Raw genomic sequence first — 12,379 nt, forward strand, 5'->3', positions numbered from 1 at the left:
AATCTGGGATAATAAGTAACTGTACTAGAAACAAAAGCCCTTTTTAGAACCAATTTCATCCCCCCCAAAATACTACTGACTTTATGAAACTAGTATGTAAAAACTTTACAAACCACTTTCATAATTATAGTTACACAGGACCATATTTCTTGATGTGGAAAGCCCTTTGGCATACATAGTTAAATGGAAAAGGCAAGGGCAAAACTGTTTGCTGTGTTGCCATTTATAAGGGAACAACGGCAAATATTTACAAATATATGGAATATTTTGATATGACACAAAATCTATGAAAGTAGTTGTGCATGTCTGGGAGCAGAGGAAAGAGACTTTTTAAATCTATACTCTTTGGAACCTGTTGAATTTTATGCTTTGTGTTTTTATTATGTAAAAAACAGGAAGAATAAATTTAAGACTCATAATGCCCTGAAACTATAGTGCTAATGACAAGTTAGCTGTGTTTGCTGTTATTGTTGTTACTAGGGCCTTAGGTGAGAACTTGCTGTGTATTATCTCATTCAGTCACATGTAATGTGGATTATTCACTCTCCAGGTACAGGGTGAGGGAGTTACTGAGTATAGGCTGGTGTTAATTTCATCTTTGTTTCGTAAGACAGGAGCCAGGATTTTCCAATCAGCTTCAACACCCTTCAGGTGTCAGAGACTCTGCACACTAGAGATAACGATGGCCTCATGTTGAGACAATGAAATAGGTGGGGAGGAAGAACTGTCCCAGTCTATGTAAGTTTCTGCAGACTGCAGTCAATAAAAGGGTCAATCTGCTCAACCACAGGAGCAGTTGTTTGTCAGCTGTAGTGGGCCAGCTTGGGCGAGAAGTCACTGCTACTCCTGAGTTTATCCTCCCCACCACCCCCAACACGTCCTGATGCTCTTCTACTCTGTTCAGGTGCATAGGCAGTGGTCTGGCTCTAACTCCACTCACTTTCAACATTATTCTTTTGGAGCTAGGAATTCTCTTCCTAGCTTCCCTTACTCTTTCCCTTCTAATTATCAAGATCCTTTCTTTATGAATTACGTTACTAATTCTAGAAACAAGGTATATAATTCTGGTCAACTAGGGAACTTATCTAGTATTGGAAGGTGTAAAGAATAAACTGATAAATTTTGTATTTCTAATATTGTTTCCCTATGTGTAGATGAAAAAAAGAGAGAAGTAATTCAATCAAAGTAACACTTGTTATTTTGAGTGTTTCAAAACAGGTCTGCCTAACTCTGACTTAAACACTGTGTTTCAAATTATTTCATCCAAGAATCAGAACAAGCCCATACAACAGTAGTTTTCTATTGCTGCTATAACAAGTTACCACAAATTACAACATCTTAAAACAACACTGCAGATTAAAACAACAAAAAATCTTACATTTCTGGAGGTCAGAAGTCTAAAATGGGTCTCTGGGCTGACATCTAAGTATCAGCAGAGTTGTGCCCCTTTCAGAGATTCTGACGAGGGCCTGTTTCCTTGCTGCCCACATTTTTTGGCTTGTGGCTCCTTCCTTGGACTTCAAAGCCACAAACAGCCCCTTCACTTGGGTCCTAACCCTTCTGCCTCACTCCTGCACATTTAAGTATGCTTACACTTTCATTGGGGACACCTGGATAATCCAGGCTAATTTCCTTTCCTATGTACCTCTGATTTTCTTCAGAGGAGATTAGGAAGTAAACATCTCTGAGGGCCAATAATTCTGCCTACCAAGAATAGAAATGATCATTATTATTAACACACAAGAAAAGTGAGGCTTAAATAAGCTAAGTCATTTGCAAAAGTTTACATAAGTAATAAATTGAAATATTGGGACTGCTTCTACTCATTTTGCCCAATATCTTCTATATCCTTCAGGGTTTGGAAGGAAAAAGATACTTTATTCAAATTAAGTAATTTAAGGAGAGTTTAATGGAAAAAATTAGTTTCAAAGCATAGGTTTTTTTTTTTTTTTCACTTAGACTAATGTCCTCCAGATTCACCTGTGTTGTCACAGTGGCAGGATTTCTTTCTAAGGCTGAATTAAAATACCATTTTATATATATGTATATATATTCACAGCACATCTTCTGTACCCATTCACCTGTCAGTGTCCCCTGGGGCTGTTTCCTCATCTGGCTACTGTAAGTCATGCTGCAGTGAACACGGGGGGTGCAGGTATTTCTCCAATATCTTGATTTCAATTCCTTTTTTTTGGATATATACCCAGAAGTGGGATTTCTGGATCATATGGAAGTTATATTTTTAATTTTGGGGGGAATCTCTAAACTGTTTTCCAAAGCAGCTGCACCACTTTTCAAAACCACAACAGTGTACATTCACATTTCCAACTCTTTATCTTTCTTTTTCTTTTCTTCCCTCCCTCCCTCCTTCCTGTCAGGGTCCAGGGGTTGACTTTGAGATTTGGGGGCAACGCAAAGAGCAAAGAAGGCAGCGGGAGTCATCATGGAGGGTGCTCAAAAGAGGCCACTGTATTCTGCATAAAGCTGTAGTTCTTATACTGCTACAGGGCTGGTTCATGTTTGCATAAATATTGAAGACACGCATGTGTGTGGCCTTCATGCTCAGGTGCCTGGCCTTAAAGGCCCTTATTTAGCTCCATTTTCATGGGTACAACACACTGTATTTTTAGGTTTCTCAAGGCCAGGTATATTTGGGGTTAAGCAGCAGACAGTTGTCCTCATAAAACAGTAGGGGAAGTGGAGCTGGGGGGCTTTCCCTACACCTCCCCCCCTCCCTTCCTCCATTCTTTCCTTCCTCTTTTTTTTCTTTTTCTTTTTCCCTCTCTTTCTCTCTTTTTCTTAGTAATAGCCATCCTAAAGGGTGTGAGAAGATATCTCACTTGGTTTTGATTTGCATTTCTCTAGTAATTAATGATGTTGAGCATGTTTTCATATACCTTTTGGCTATTTGTGTATCTTCTTTGGAAAAATATCTCTTCAAGTCCTTTGCCCATATTTAAATCAGATTATTTGTGTTTTGCTATCAGATTGTAGTAGTTCCTTATATATCAGATAAATAGTCTGCAAATATTTTCTCCCTTGCCACAGCTTGCCTATTAATTGTTTTTTCCTCCACTGTATAGAAAGGCAAAAAAGGGTCTGGAGGAGCAACAGAGCATATGTGAGGATTTCCCACACTGATTTACTGATTTATTAACTTACAGATTTACATTAATAGTCACTGTTGCCTTCAAGGTTCTACTAAAAAGTGTATTTTTAACCTAAATGTTATGAAAAATTAGTATGGAGGTGGTCAGAATCTGATCTTTCCCCTACATCACCCTTTCCACAAAAATATACTTATTTACTTGCTCTCATTTAATTAGCTTTAAGCATGTACTCACTGGGAATGATTTATAATCGAGCTTGTACTGGTTGCATTTAGAATAGATCTTTTTAGGCATAGGCAGTCCAAGATGTCAAAGGGTTAAATTATTGAAAAGGTGTCAGAGGTTAAAATTACTCAAGTTGAATCTGATTTGACCATATAACAATGATATAATTACTATGTTGAACATAGCAATAACCATGAAAATCACATTTAATCTACTATAAACTATTAGCATGGTATATATAAATTGGTTAATTAGCACAACCCAGAAATCAGCCTTATACAAATAGACTTAATATAATGACATTTATCAAGATGGCAACATGCATATTTCCTGACTTCAGTCCCCCTCATGAGAAGACTGATTAGCAGCTACCCACAGATAGATAAGAAACCACTGTGGAAATCCCAGAACCCTGGCAGGAGGCTGAAGCACCTCGTGGGATTACAGGGGCCGAGAAGAGCCACAGCAGAAGGGAAAGAGGAGTAGTTTCACTTTGCCCATGTGTCCCTCCCCAGGGGGGCACAGCACCACACCAAGGGGACCTCCCGCTTATGTTTGCGGCGGGGCCCAGTCCTGAGCAGAGATCCCAGCCAGCTGCTCTGCCTACACACAGAGCCAAGCAGTAACTCAGTTTGACCTGGGAGCCCAGCTGGCAGTTCAGTCTGATTTGGGTCCCCAGCCAACGGGCCATGCTGGCCATGGAGCATGTTCTATGGCCCTGCCCAGGCAGGGAAGCAATAGGCTGAGCATGACCTATAGTCATGCTATAGCAGCAGTGGAGCACGTCCTACAGCCTGTCAAGCACAGAAGAAAACTCACATTCCCACCCACCTGCTGAGCATAGACCCCACTCCCACCTGACCAGAACACTGGCAGAGAACCCAGACGACCACAGCGCCCATCCTACAGCTCTGCTGCGGCAGGGTGCCTGGCCACAGCTAAAGCCCTGTGGTTAGTACAGCCATCACAGGACCAGGGAACCTGGACAGCGATCCTGGGCAGCCTGAACCCAGCCTGCAGTGCTGCCCAGCTGTGGAGGCCAGCCCACAGTCCTGCCTGACTGCTGAACACAGCCTGCAGCCTCCCAGGAAAGGAGCTGGCCAGTGGCCCCACCCAACCAGAAAGCCACAGCCACAACCCTGCCAACTGCCAGCATGGTCTCCAGCTGCTGTGAGCTACGGTAGACAGGTGGGGGATCTGCCTGAAGAGGGAGCCCACCAGCAAGCTCAGCCACTGGCCTATCCTACTGCCCCACCTGACTTTGGGACACAGCCTGCGGCCCCACTCGATGGCAGAGCATAGCCTGAGGCTCCATTTCACTTTGTCAGTGGCCGGTAGCCTCCACCTGACCACAGTCCGAGCACTGCGCCGTACTGTGCCGTCTGATCAGGGAGCACAGCCCACAGCTCAGGCCAGTCACAGACTCCAAATACTGAGAACACAGTCTCCAAGCCCCCGAAATGAGAGGCAATTGCAGATCCCATCTAATGGCCCCACCTGACGGCAGAGCACAGCACAGCAAAGATCCCAGCCAGCAGGCCCCCAGCCAGGAAGTCTGGCCAGTGGCAGGCCCAACTCAACACAAGAACTGCTTTGATTCCAAAGCAGACAAGGACACTAAAGAGAAAAAAAAGAAAAATAAACTATGAGTCAATGTCTCTAATGAATACAGATGCAAAAATTCTCAGGAAGATACTAGCAAACCCAATTCAACAGCACATTAAAAGGTTCAAAGACCATTTTATATATAAAACACAAATAATGTGGTCCTCATAAATCATTTAATCTCATTATAATTCTGTTATTTTTAATTTAAATATTAAAAACATATTTTAATATAAATATTAAAAATATTTGAAATCTATTTTTTATCAATAGGATGCAAAATTTTTCCTTTCATATACATTTTTGAACATCTGGAAAACATCAGAGCTATTTTGATAGCTTTTTGAGAGACTGAAAGGTGTTGTATAAGATTGATATTATTTCTTCCTTAATCATTTGATAGAATCTGCCAGTAAAACTATGAGAGACCAGTTTGAGTGCATCTCTTAACTACCTTTTTTCTTCACTACAACTTTTCTTTAGCCTTTATGGTCAGATCCTTTAGTTATATTCCAAAGGAAAATCAAGTTTTCTTGAATGATTTCCTTATCCATACCCACAGCTTCACCTTTCAACCTTAGATCTTGGATTCACTCAGGGTTTTATACTTTCAAAATAAACTCAGATTTATTTGCCCTAGATTTTATTTTTTATCCTTTGCCCTTTTTACAATTTGTTATTCAATGTCAAAACATTACGGAGCTTTGACTTGAATTGTCAGCCTCAAATGCAGGTCTGGACACATGAAACAGTGTCAGTCAGTTGTCAGATTTCTGCCCTTCACTTCTAACTCTGCCACCACCGCACACAGAAGGATGAGATCACGAAGCTAAGATGAACAAAGCCAGTAAAGGAAACAGAAGTGAAGGAGGAGGAACAGGTTATTTATTTTGTGTCAGACCCAGGACAGGGAAACCTAAGGGAAGGGGTTATACCAATTTTGGCCTGGGGATAGGTGATGTGGATTTAGACTAAATCTGGAAGCCAGAGTTATTCTTAGAAAGAAATCACTGTGAAAACTAACTTATTCTCAACTTCATGAAGTAATTTCCCAGGTCTGTGGAGACAAAGACAAGTAACTTAGAATCCAGAGACATCTTCTCTTTAGTGTTATAACTTGTAACAGGATTTAAGTAAGTATAACAATCCATGTTCATTCAAAGGTAACACATATGTTAAATTCTCTGCCTGGAAAACAGCATAAAAAATATTGCCAGTAATAGTGCAGTGCAAACCACTATGTTATAACTGCTTAATCAAGGAATATGTCTTCTAAAAACATTAATCCTATCCAGTGGTCCTGTGTCAGTTTCAGCATGTCTATATCATTAAGGTTCAACTAGAAATTTGCCACAGGATGAAGAAAAAAATCCTCCCTTTAGCTATAAATTGAGGTTTATCTTTTCAAGTAATGGCTGTTCTAACTGAAGATGAACTGCTTTGCTGGTTTCAAGCTAAATTCAGCTTCAACTCTTCCCTAATAAGGGAGCTTTTGTCATGTGACAATCTCTTTGAACCAGGAAGAATCTGGTTCTCAACAGAGTATGGAGGTCCTCTCTCCCAACTTATTTTCAGCCCATGACAACTTTAGGGACCCACACAAACTGAGTATATGAATAGAATCATGAACCAAGGAAGGGAAATTTTAATATGATTCTTAGAAATTACAAAACTTTATGAGTAATGGAGGGGAATTATCAGGTCATATTTAATCAGTAAATGCAATTTGTGAAACCAAAAGTCTAAGTGCTAATCTCCTTTTCTATTACTGCTATGCAATGCACAAATAGATTTTTGCAATGTACATTGAAGAAAATGTATTCCCTTCATATGTTGAATACATTTGGGGAGGGATATTGTAGGAGGTAAATAATCCTGACAGTCATATAAGTAGAAGAAAAGATAGCAGTAGCTTAAAAATAACAGAAGGTGGAAAGTTTTTCCCACCAGTATCAGTAGCAGAGAAGGTTCAAGTGAAGAACGGAGGAAAGCAGTGAAAACAAGATGAATGAGGCAAGAGAGAAAAGGAGGTCAGACTCAGAGATGGAAAGGTTCTAATATTGATCTTGGAGCAAATTACAGAAAGGCATCAAGTTGTCTCTGCAATTTGTTTGACACTCAAATGCAAAATGACATGAGCATTCTAACACAAATGACAGAATATACAGGGCAACAAAAAAGAGCTAGTGAATAGCCGAGAATCAGGCCAAAGAAAGTCAGTGCTGACAGTCAAACTAGACCAAGAAAAAGATGGGAACATTTACCACAGAATGCCTAAGGGTTTCACCAGTTACCTGATGAAACAGACTGCAGACAAACATCAGAACCAAACTGCATGGTCTTCATAATTATTGCTCATTGGTGTCTAAGCTAACTGCTGAACTGTAAAATAACAGTTGGGTTAAGTAATTTTTTCTTCACCATTTAAAATCATCTGTACTGAAGTAAAATTTACATAACATAAAATGTATGAAATGTAAGTGTAGAGTTGGATGAGTTTGAACAAATATAGAGACATATATCTATACACACACACATATGTAACCATCACCACCACCAAAATAGGGAACATTCCCCTCACCCTAAAAATTCCCTGTGCATCCTCCCAGTCAATCTCACTCCCAAGCAACTGCACCCCTACTTTATGCCACTCTCATTTTGCCTGTTGTAAAAATCCATATAGGTGGAATATATTTATATATGTAGGAGTACATATTGTATACACACAGTATGTACTCCTTATGTGTCTGCCTTCCTTTGCTCATCTATTTTGGAAACTGCATCTTAATAGTTTGCTATTTTTATTGCTTAGCTGTATTCCATTGTATGAATATTCCACAATTTGTCTATCTCGTCACCTGTTGTTAAACATTTTAAGTTGTTTCCAGTTTGGGCTATTATAAATTAAGCTACTATTAACATTAGTGTACAAATCTGTGTGGATGTATGTTTTTTTCTTTTAACATAAATGAATGGGAGCTAAATTTTGTCAAATGTCTTTTCTATATCTATTGAGATAATCACATGGTTATTCTTTTATTCTTTTATTCCTTTTTGTGTGTTGATGGATTCAGTTTGCTAATAGTTCATAATGATTCTGTGTCTATGTTCAGGAGGGCTACCGGTCTGCAGGTTTCTTGTAATGTTTTTCTTTGATATCAGGGTAATAACAGACACATAAAGTAAGTTAGGACATATTTCTTCCTCTTCTACTTTCTGAAATGTGTTTGTATAAGATTGATATTATTTCTTCCTTGATCATTTGATAGAATCTGACAGTAAAATCATGTGGACTTTTTTTGCAGGAAGTTTTACATTATGGACTTAATTGCTTTAACAGATACAGAGCTAGTCAGATTTTCTATTTCTTCTTGAGGCAGTTTTATCATATTGCATCTTCCAAGTATTTTGTCAATTTCATCTATCTTATAGAATCTAATGGTATAAAGTTGTTCATATGTGTGGGTAAAATTGTAATATTTCCCGAATGTCTCGCCTGGCTTTAGTACATCTGCATATCAACAGACATTCAAGGGTGGAGAGAAGTATGGCTTTAGGGCATTTGCATCATTCCTCAGGGGAGGAGAGAAGTTCATCTCCATATCAGTGGGTAATTACCTATGTAACCAAGGGGTCTGAACCTGAGAGGTTTAAGAGAGGGGACTGGCTTGCTTCTTCTGGAGCAGAGAGAGATGGCCCTGGACCGCAGTTTGTAAGCAATAAATGGGTTCTAAAATTTATTTCTCCCTTTGACTGATTACTTAACCCTGAATGGTATTTTTTAGAGGTATTTTGCCCTAGGATTTCCTCTTCCCAGACTTACAATATGTATTCCCCTTTTAATGTTTTTGGAATCTGTATGAATGTGCCCTTTGATTCCTGATACTGGTAATTTATATCTTCTTTTTTTCCTTGAATAGTCTAGGCCCTTGATCTAAAGTTACTAATCTTTTTAAAGAATCAGTTTTTCTTTGATATTTCCCTATTATTTTATTAATTTTCCAATCTTATCTTTATTCCTTGTTTGACTTACTACTATGGATTTAATTTTCTCTTCTTTCTCAACTTTCTTAAGGTAGTAGCTTAGATAATTGATTTGTTTTCTAATATAAGCATTTCAAGCTAAAGATCTCCCAATATTCCATTCCATACATTTAGATACAGTATATTTTCATTTTTATTTAGCCCAAAATATTTTCTAATTTTATTTGTGTCCTTATTAATCCATGCATATTTAGAAGTACATTACTTAATTTCCAACTACTGGGGAAATCCTCAGGTTTCTGTTATTGACTTCTATTCTGATGAGATAACATTTTTTTGTGTGTTTTTATTTCCTGTAAAATTATTAAGAATTACTTTATAGTGCAACACAACTGTGAATGTTACATATGCACTTGAGAAGAATGTGTTATTGTATGATGCAATTAAGTTAAGGTGGCTGATAGTTTAACTCAGAACATTTGTACCTTTATGGTTTTTCTATCAACTTGTTCTGTCAATTACCAAGAGAGGAGTGTTGAAACATCCAAATATAATGTGGACTTTATAGTTTGCTTTCAGTTGTTAGTGTTTGCTTTATATATTTTGAAGCACTGTTATTCAGTCCTACAAATTTAGGATTATCTGTTCTGTCTTCTTGATGAGTTGACTCCTTAATCATCATGAAATATTCCTTTGTCCATGGCAATATTCCTGTTTTGAACTTTACTTTATCCTTTATTGATATAATCACTCCCATTTTCTTATGATTCATGTTTGTCTAGTATATCTTTTTCTTTTAGTGTTTTCCTTGTAGATAGTAATTATTCACACTGTTTAATTAAGAATCATAATCTCTGCCCTTTAATTATAATGTTTAGACATTTGCATCTGCTGTAACTATTGATATGTTTAGGTTTAAGTCTTGCTTCTTTATTCGTCATGTCTGTTGTTTACTCTTTCTTCTCTTGCCTTCCTTTTGATTATTTTTATGGTATTCCATCTTCAGTACTGACTTACTAGCTACAACTCTTGAAAAAATGTTTTTAGTGGTTGCTCTAGGGTCTATAATGTGTGTCTTTAACTTATCACAGCCTATTTTACAGATATTTTCCTGGTTTTCTTCCTCACTAGCAATTCCTCAGTCTCCTTCCCTGGTTCCTTCTTTTTTCTCTACTTGTAAATGTTAGAGTGAGCACAGTAATCAGGCCCCAGTCCTTTCCTCTTCTCCATTGATATTGAATCTCTGGATAATCTCCTCTAGTCCTACGGTTTTGAATCCCATCTATTCAGTCTTAACTTTTCCCCTGAGCTCTATTTAACTGCCCCTTCAGAAGTCCAAAATACATCTAAAACTTAGCATGTCTAATAAAGTAGTGCTCTTGATTTTCTCTCTCAACACGTCCCTGTCCTCACCCTTACCCAGTCTGCCACACTTTAGTTAGTGGTATCACTCAGTTACTTAGGACAAAAACCTAGGAATTAGCTGTGAATATATATGTTTTCATATATATTCAATTATCAGTAAGTCCAATGGACACTACTCCCAATATAAGTTCTTACACCTGCGCTGCTACCATTCTAGTCTAACTAAGCCACCATCATCTCTCACTGGGCACCCCAAAAGAGCATCCTGATTTCCTTTCTTTTTTTCTTGACCCCTACAGCCTGTTCTCCACACAGTAGATGAAATGATATTTAAAAAAATACCATTCAGGGTTAAGTAATTCTTGACTAATCTTTTTGTTCTCATTTTTAGGTCCTATGTTAAAGATTCCTCTCTTCCAGTATTAAACAATAATCCTATCTGAGCTGAAGTGACACAAAAGTATATTGCATCCAATAATTTTGTGGTGTTCAGAATGGGCAGACCAAGTCAGTAATGCCTGCCTCAGAATGCATGTTTTGCAAGACTTGCAACTTTGAGTACTGCACATAAAAGCCACTTGCTGGAGCTCAGGGCTGCCCTGGGTGTCCTTGCTCATAATGGCTCTGAAAAACATTGCCACTGTCTTTTGTCTTCATTAAAAGTGCAAAGCATGTTTGCAGCTGACAGTATTATTTTAAGCCTATTTCTCTTATATATGACCTATTTTCAGTGAAAAAAATATACAAAATGTTTCAGACCATTAATAGAACACTTTCTTCCCAAATGCTAAATCACTGAATTGGTTTCTCTGGAGCAAGAAGATTTTTAAGAAGTTTCTCAAAGGTAATGAAACTTTAGGGACTTCTTTTGTTTTACAGCTGATGACCTGCCCAAGTCTTTCCTTCCTACTTAATAAATATATGCAGAATATGGAAAAATAAAAAGGACAATTACCTAAATGACTGGCTTTCTAGTTTGTTGTACATATTTTTGGTGTATTTTGATTTATTTTTCATGCTCTAAATCTTTGATGACCCATCTCATCTTTGCGGTTTGCCTTCTGACCCGTGATTATTTAAAACCCATCTCTTCAGTATTTCTATCTGTTTAAAATCTACCCTGATCAACTTAGGAACTCTTCAGCACATACAGTTCCAACTGAAATTCAACTCTAATGTCCATAATACTCACGTTTCTCTCCTGTGAAATGACTCTTTTTCAAGCAAGGACACTGGCCAGTATGATCCAGCTTTCCCAATTCCAGTGTTCATGTGTGCTGTCTGTCTGTGCTGTATCTATGGCCTAAAACTTTGCACATCCCCGGTCAGAAAGGTATACAATTCCCTGCGTGGTACCTTCTTCCTCAACTGAAACTTCATTGGCAAATGATATGCATTTGAATTGTTTCTGCATTGCAATAAAAATAATTTAATTTTTAAGTGAATCACCATTGAGAAAGACAAACTAAACGTTCATTTTTACTGTAGTTAAATGCATTAAAAGAGCCAATAGGAAGCAGAAGACTTGGGTTTTACTACAGCCGCATGACAAAGTGTTTAACTCCTCTGAACTCAGTTTCTTCATCTATTAACACAAGAGTGATTCCATCAGCCTCACATATGCCCAGAGGTCACACGAGAATCAAATAAAATTAAATAAGCGAAAACTCCTTGAAAATAGTATGAGCTCAAAATGTTGAAGAGTATGTAGAAGGGCATGGTATTCAAAGTGAATGACCCTCTCCTATATATCTTACAAACTTTTCAAGTTGTGATAATGGATATTGCTTTAAATTGCTTATAAAAATATAAACAACATATTTTCCCTGTCAGTGTATCCTTAGAATCTTCCTTATAAGAGATGACATTGGTGCCCTTACTACCTCAGTAACAGCCACCTACCAGCACCCACATTTAGCTGCTCTCCAGTTATTTTCTACCCAAGAAAGCACAGGTTGTCATCTGCTCCGGAAAGCAAAATTTCATACTCTCTCAGTAGAACTCTTAAATATATATTTTACACTGGCTTTCAGAGTTCCCCAGAGGGATTAATCATAGGGGTAACTAGCATGATACACTCTTGGCTGCCT

Source organism: Manis javanica, chromosome 8, assembly GCF_040802235.1.
Source record: "Manis javanica isolate MJ-LG chromosome 8, MJ_LKY, whole genome shotgun sequence".
NCBI classification, from domain to species: domain Eukaryota; kingdom Metazoa; phylum Chordata; class Mammalia; order Pholidota; family Manidae; genus Manis; species Manis javanica.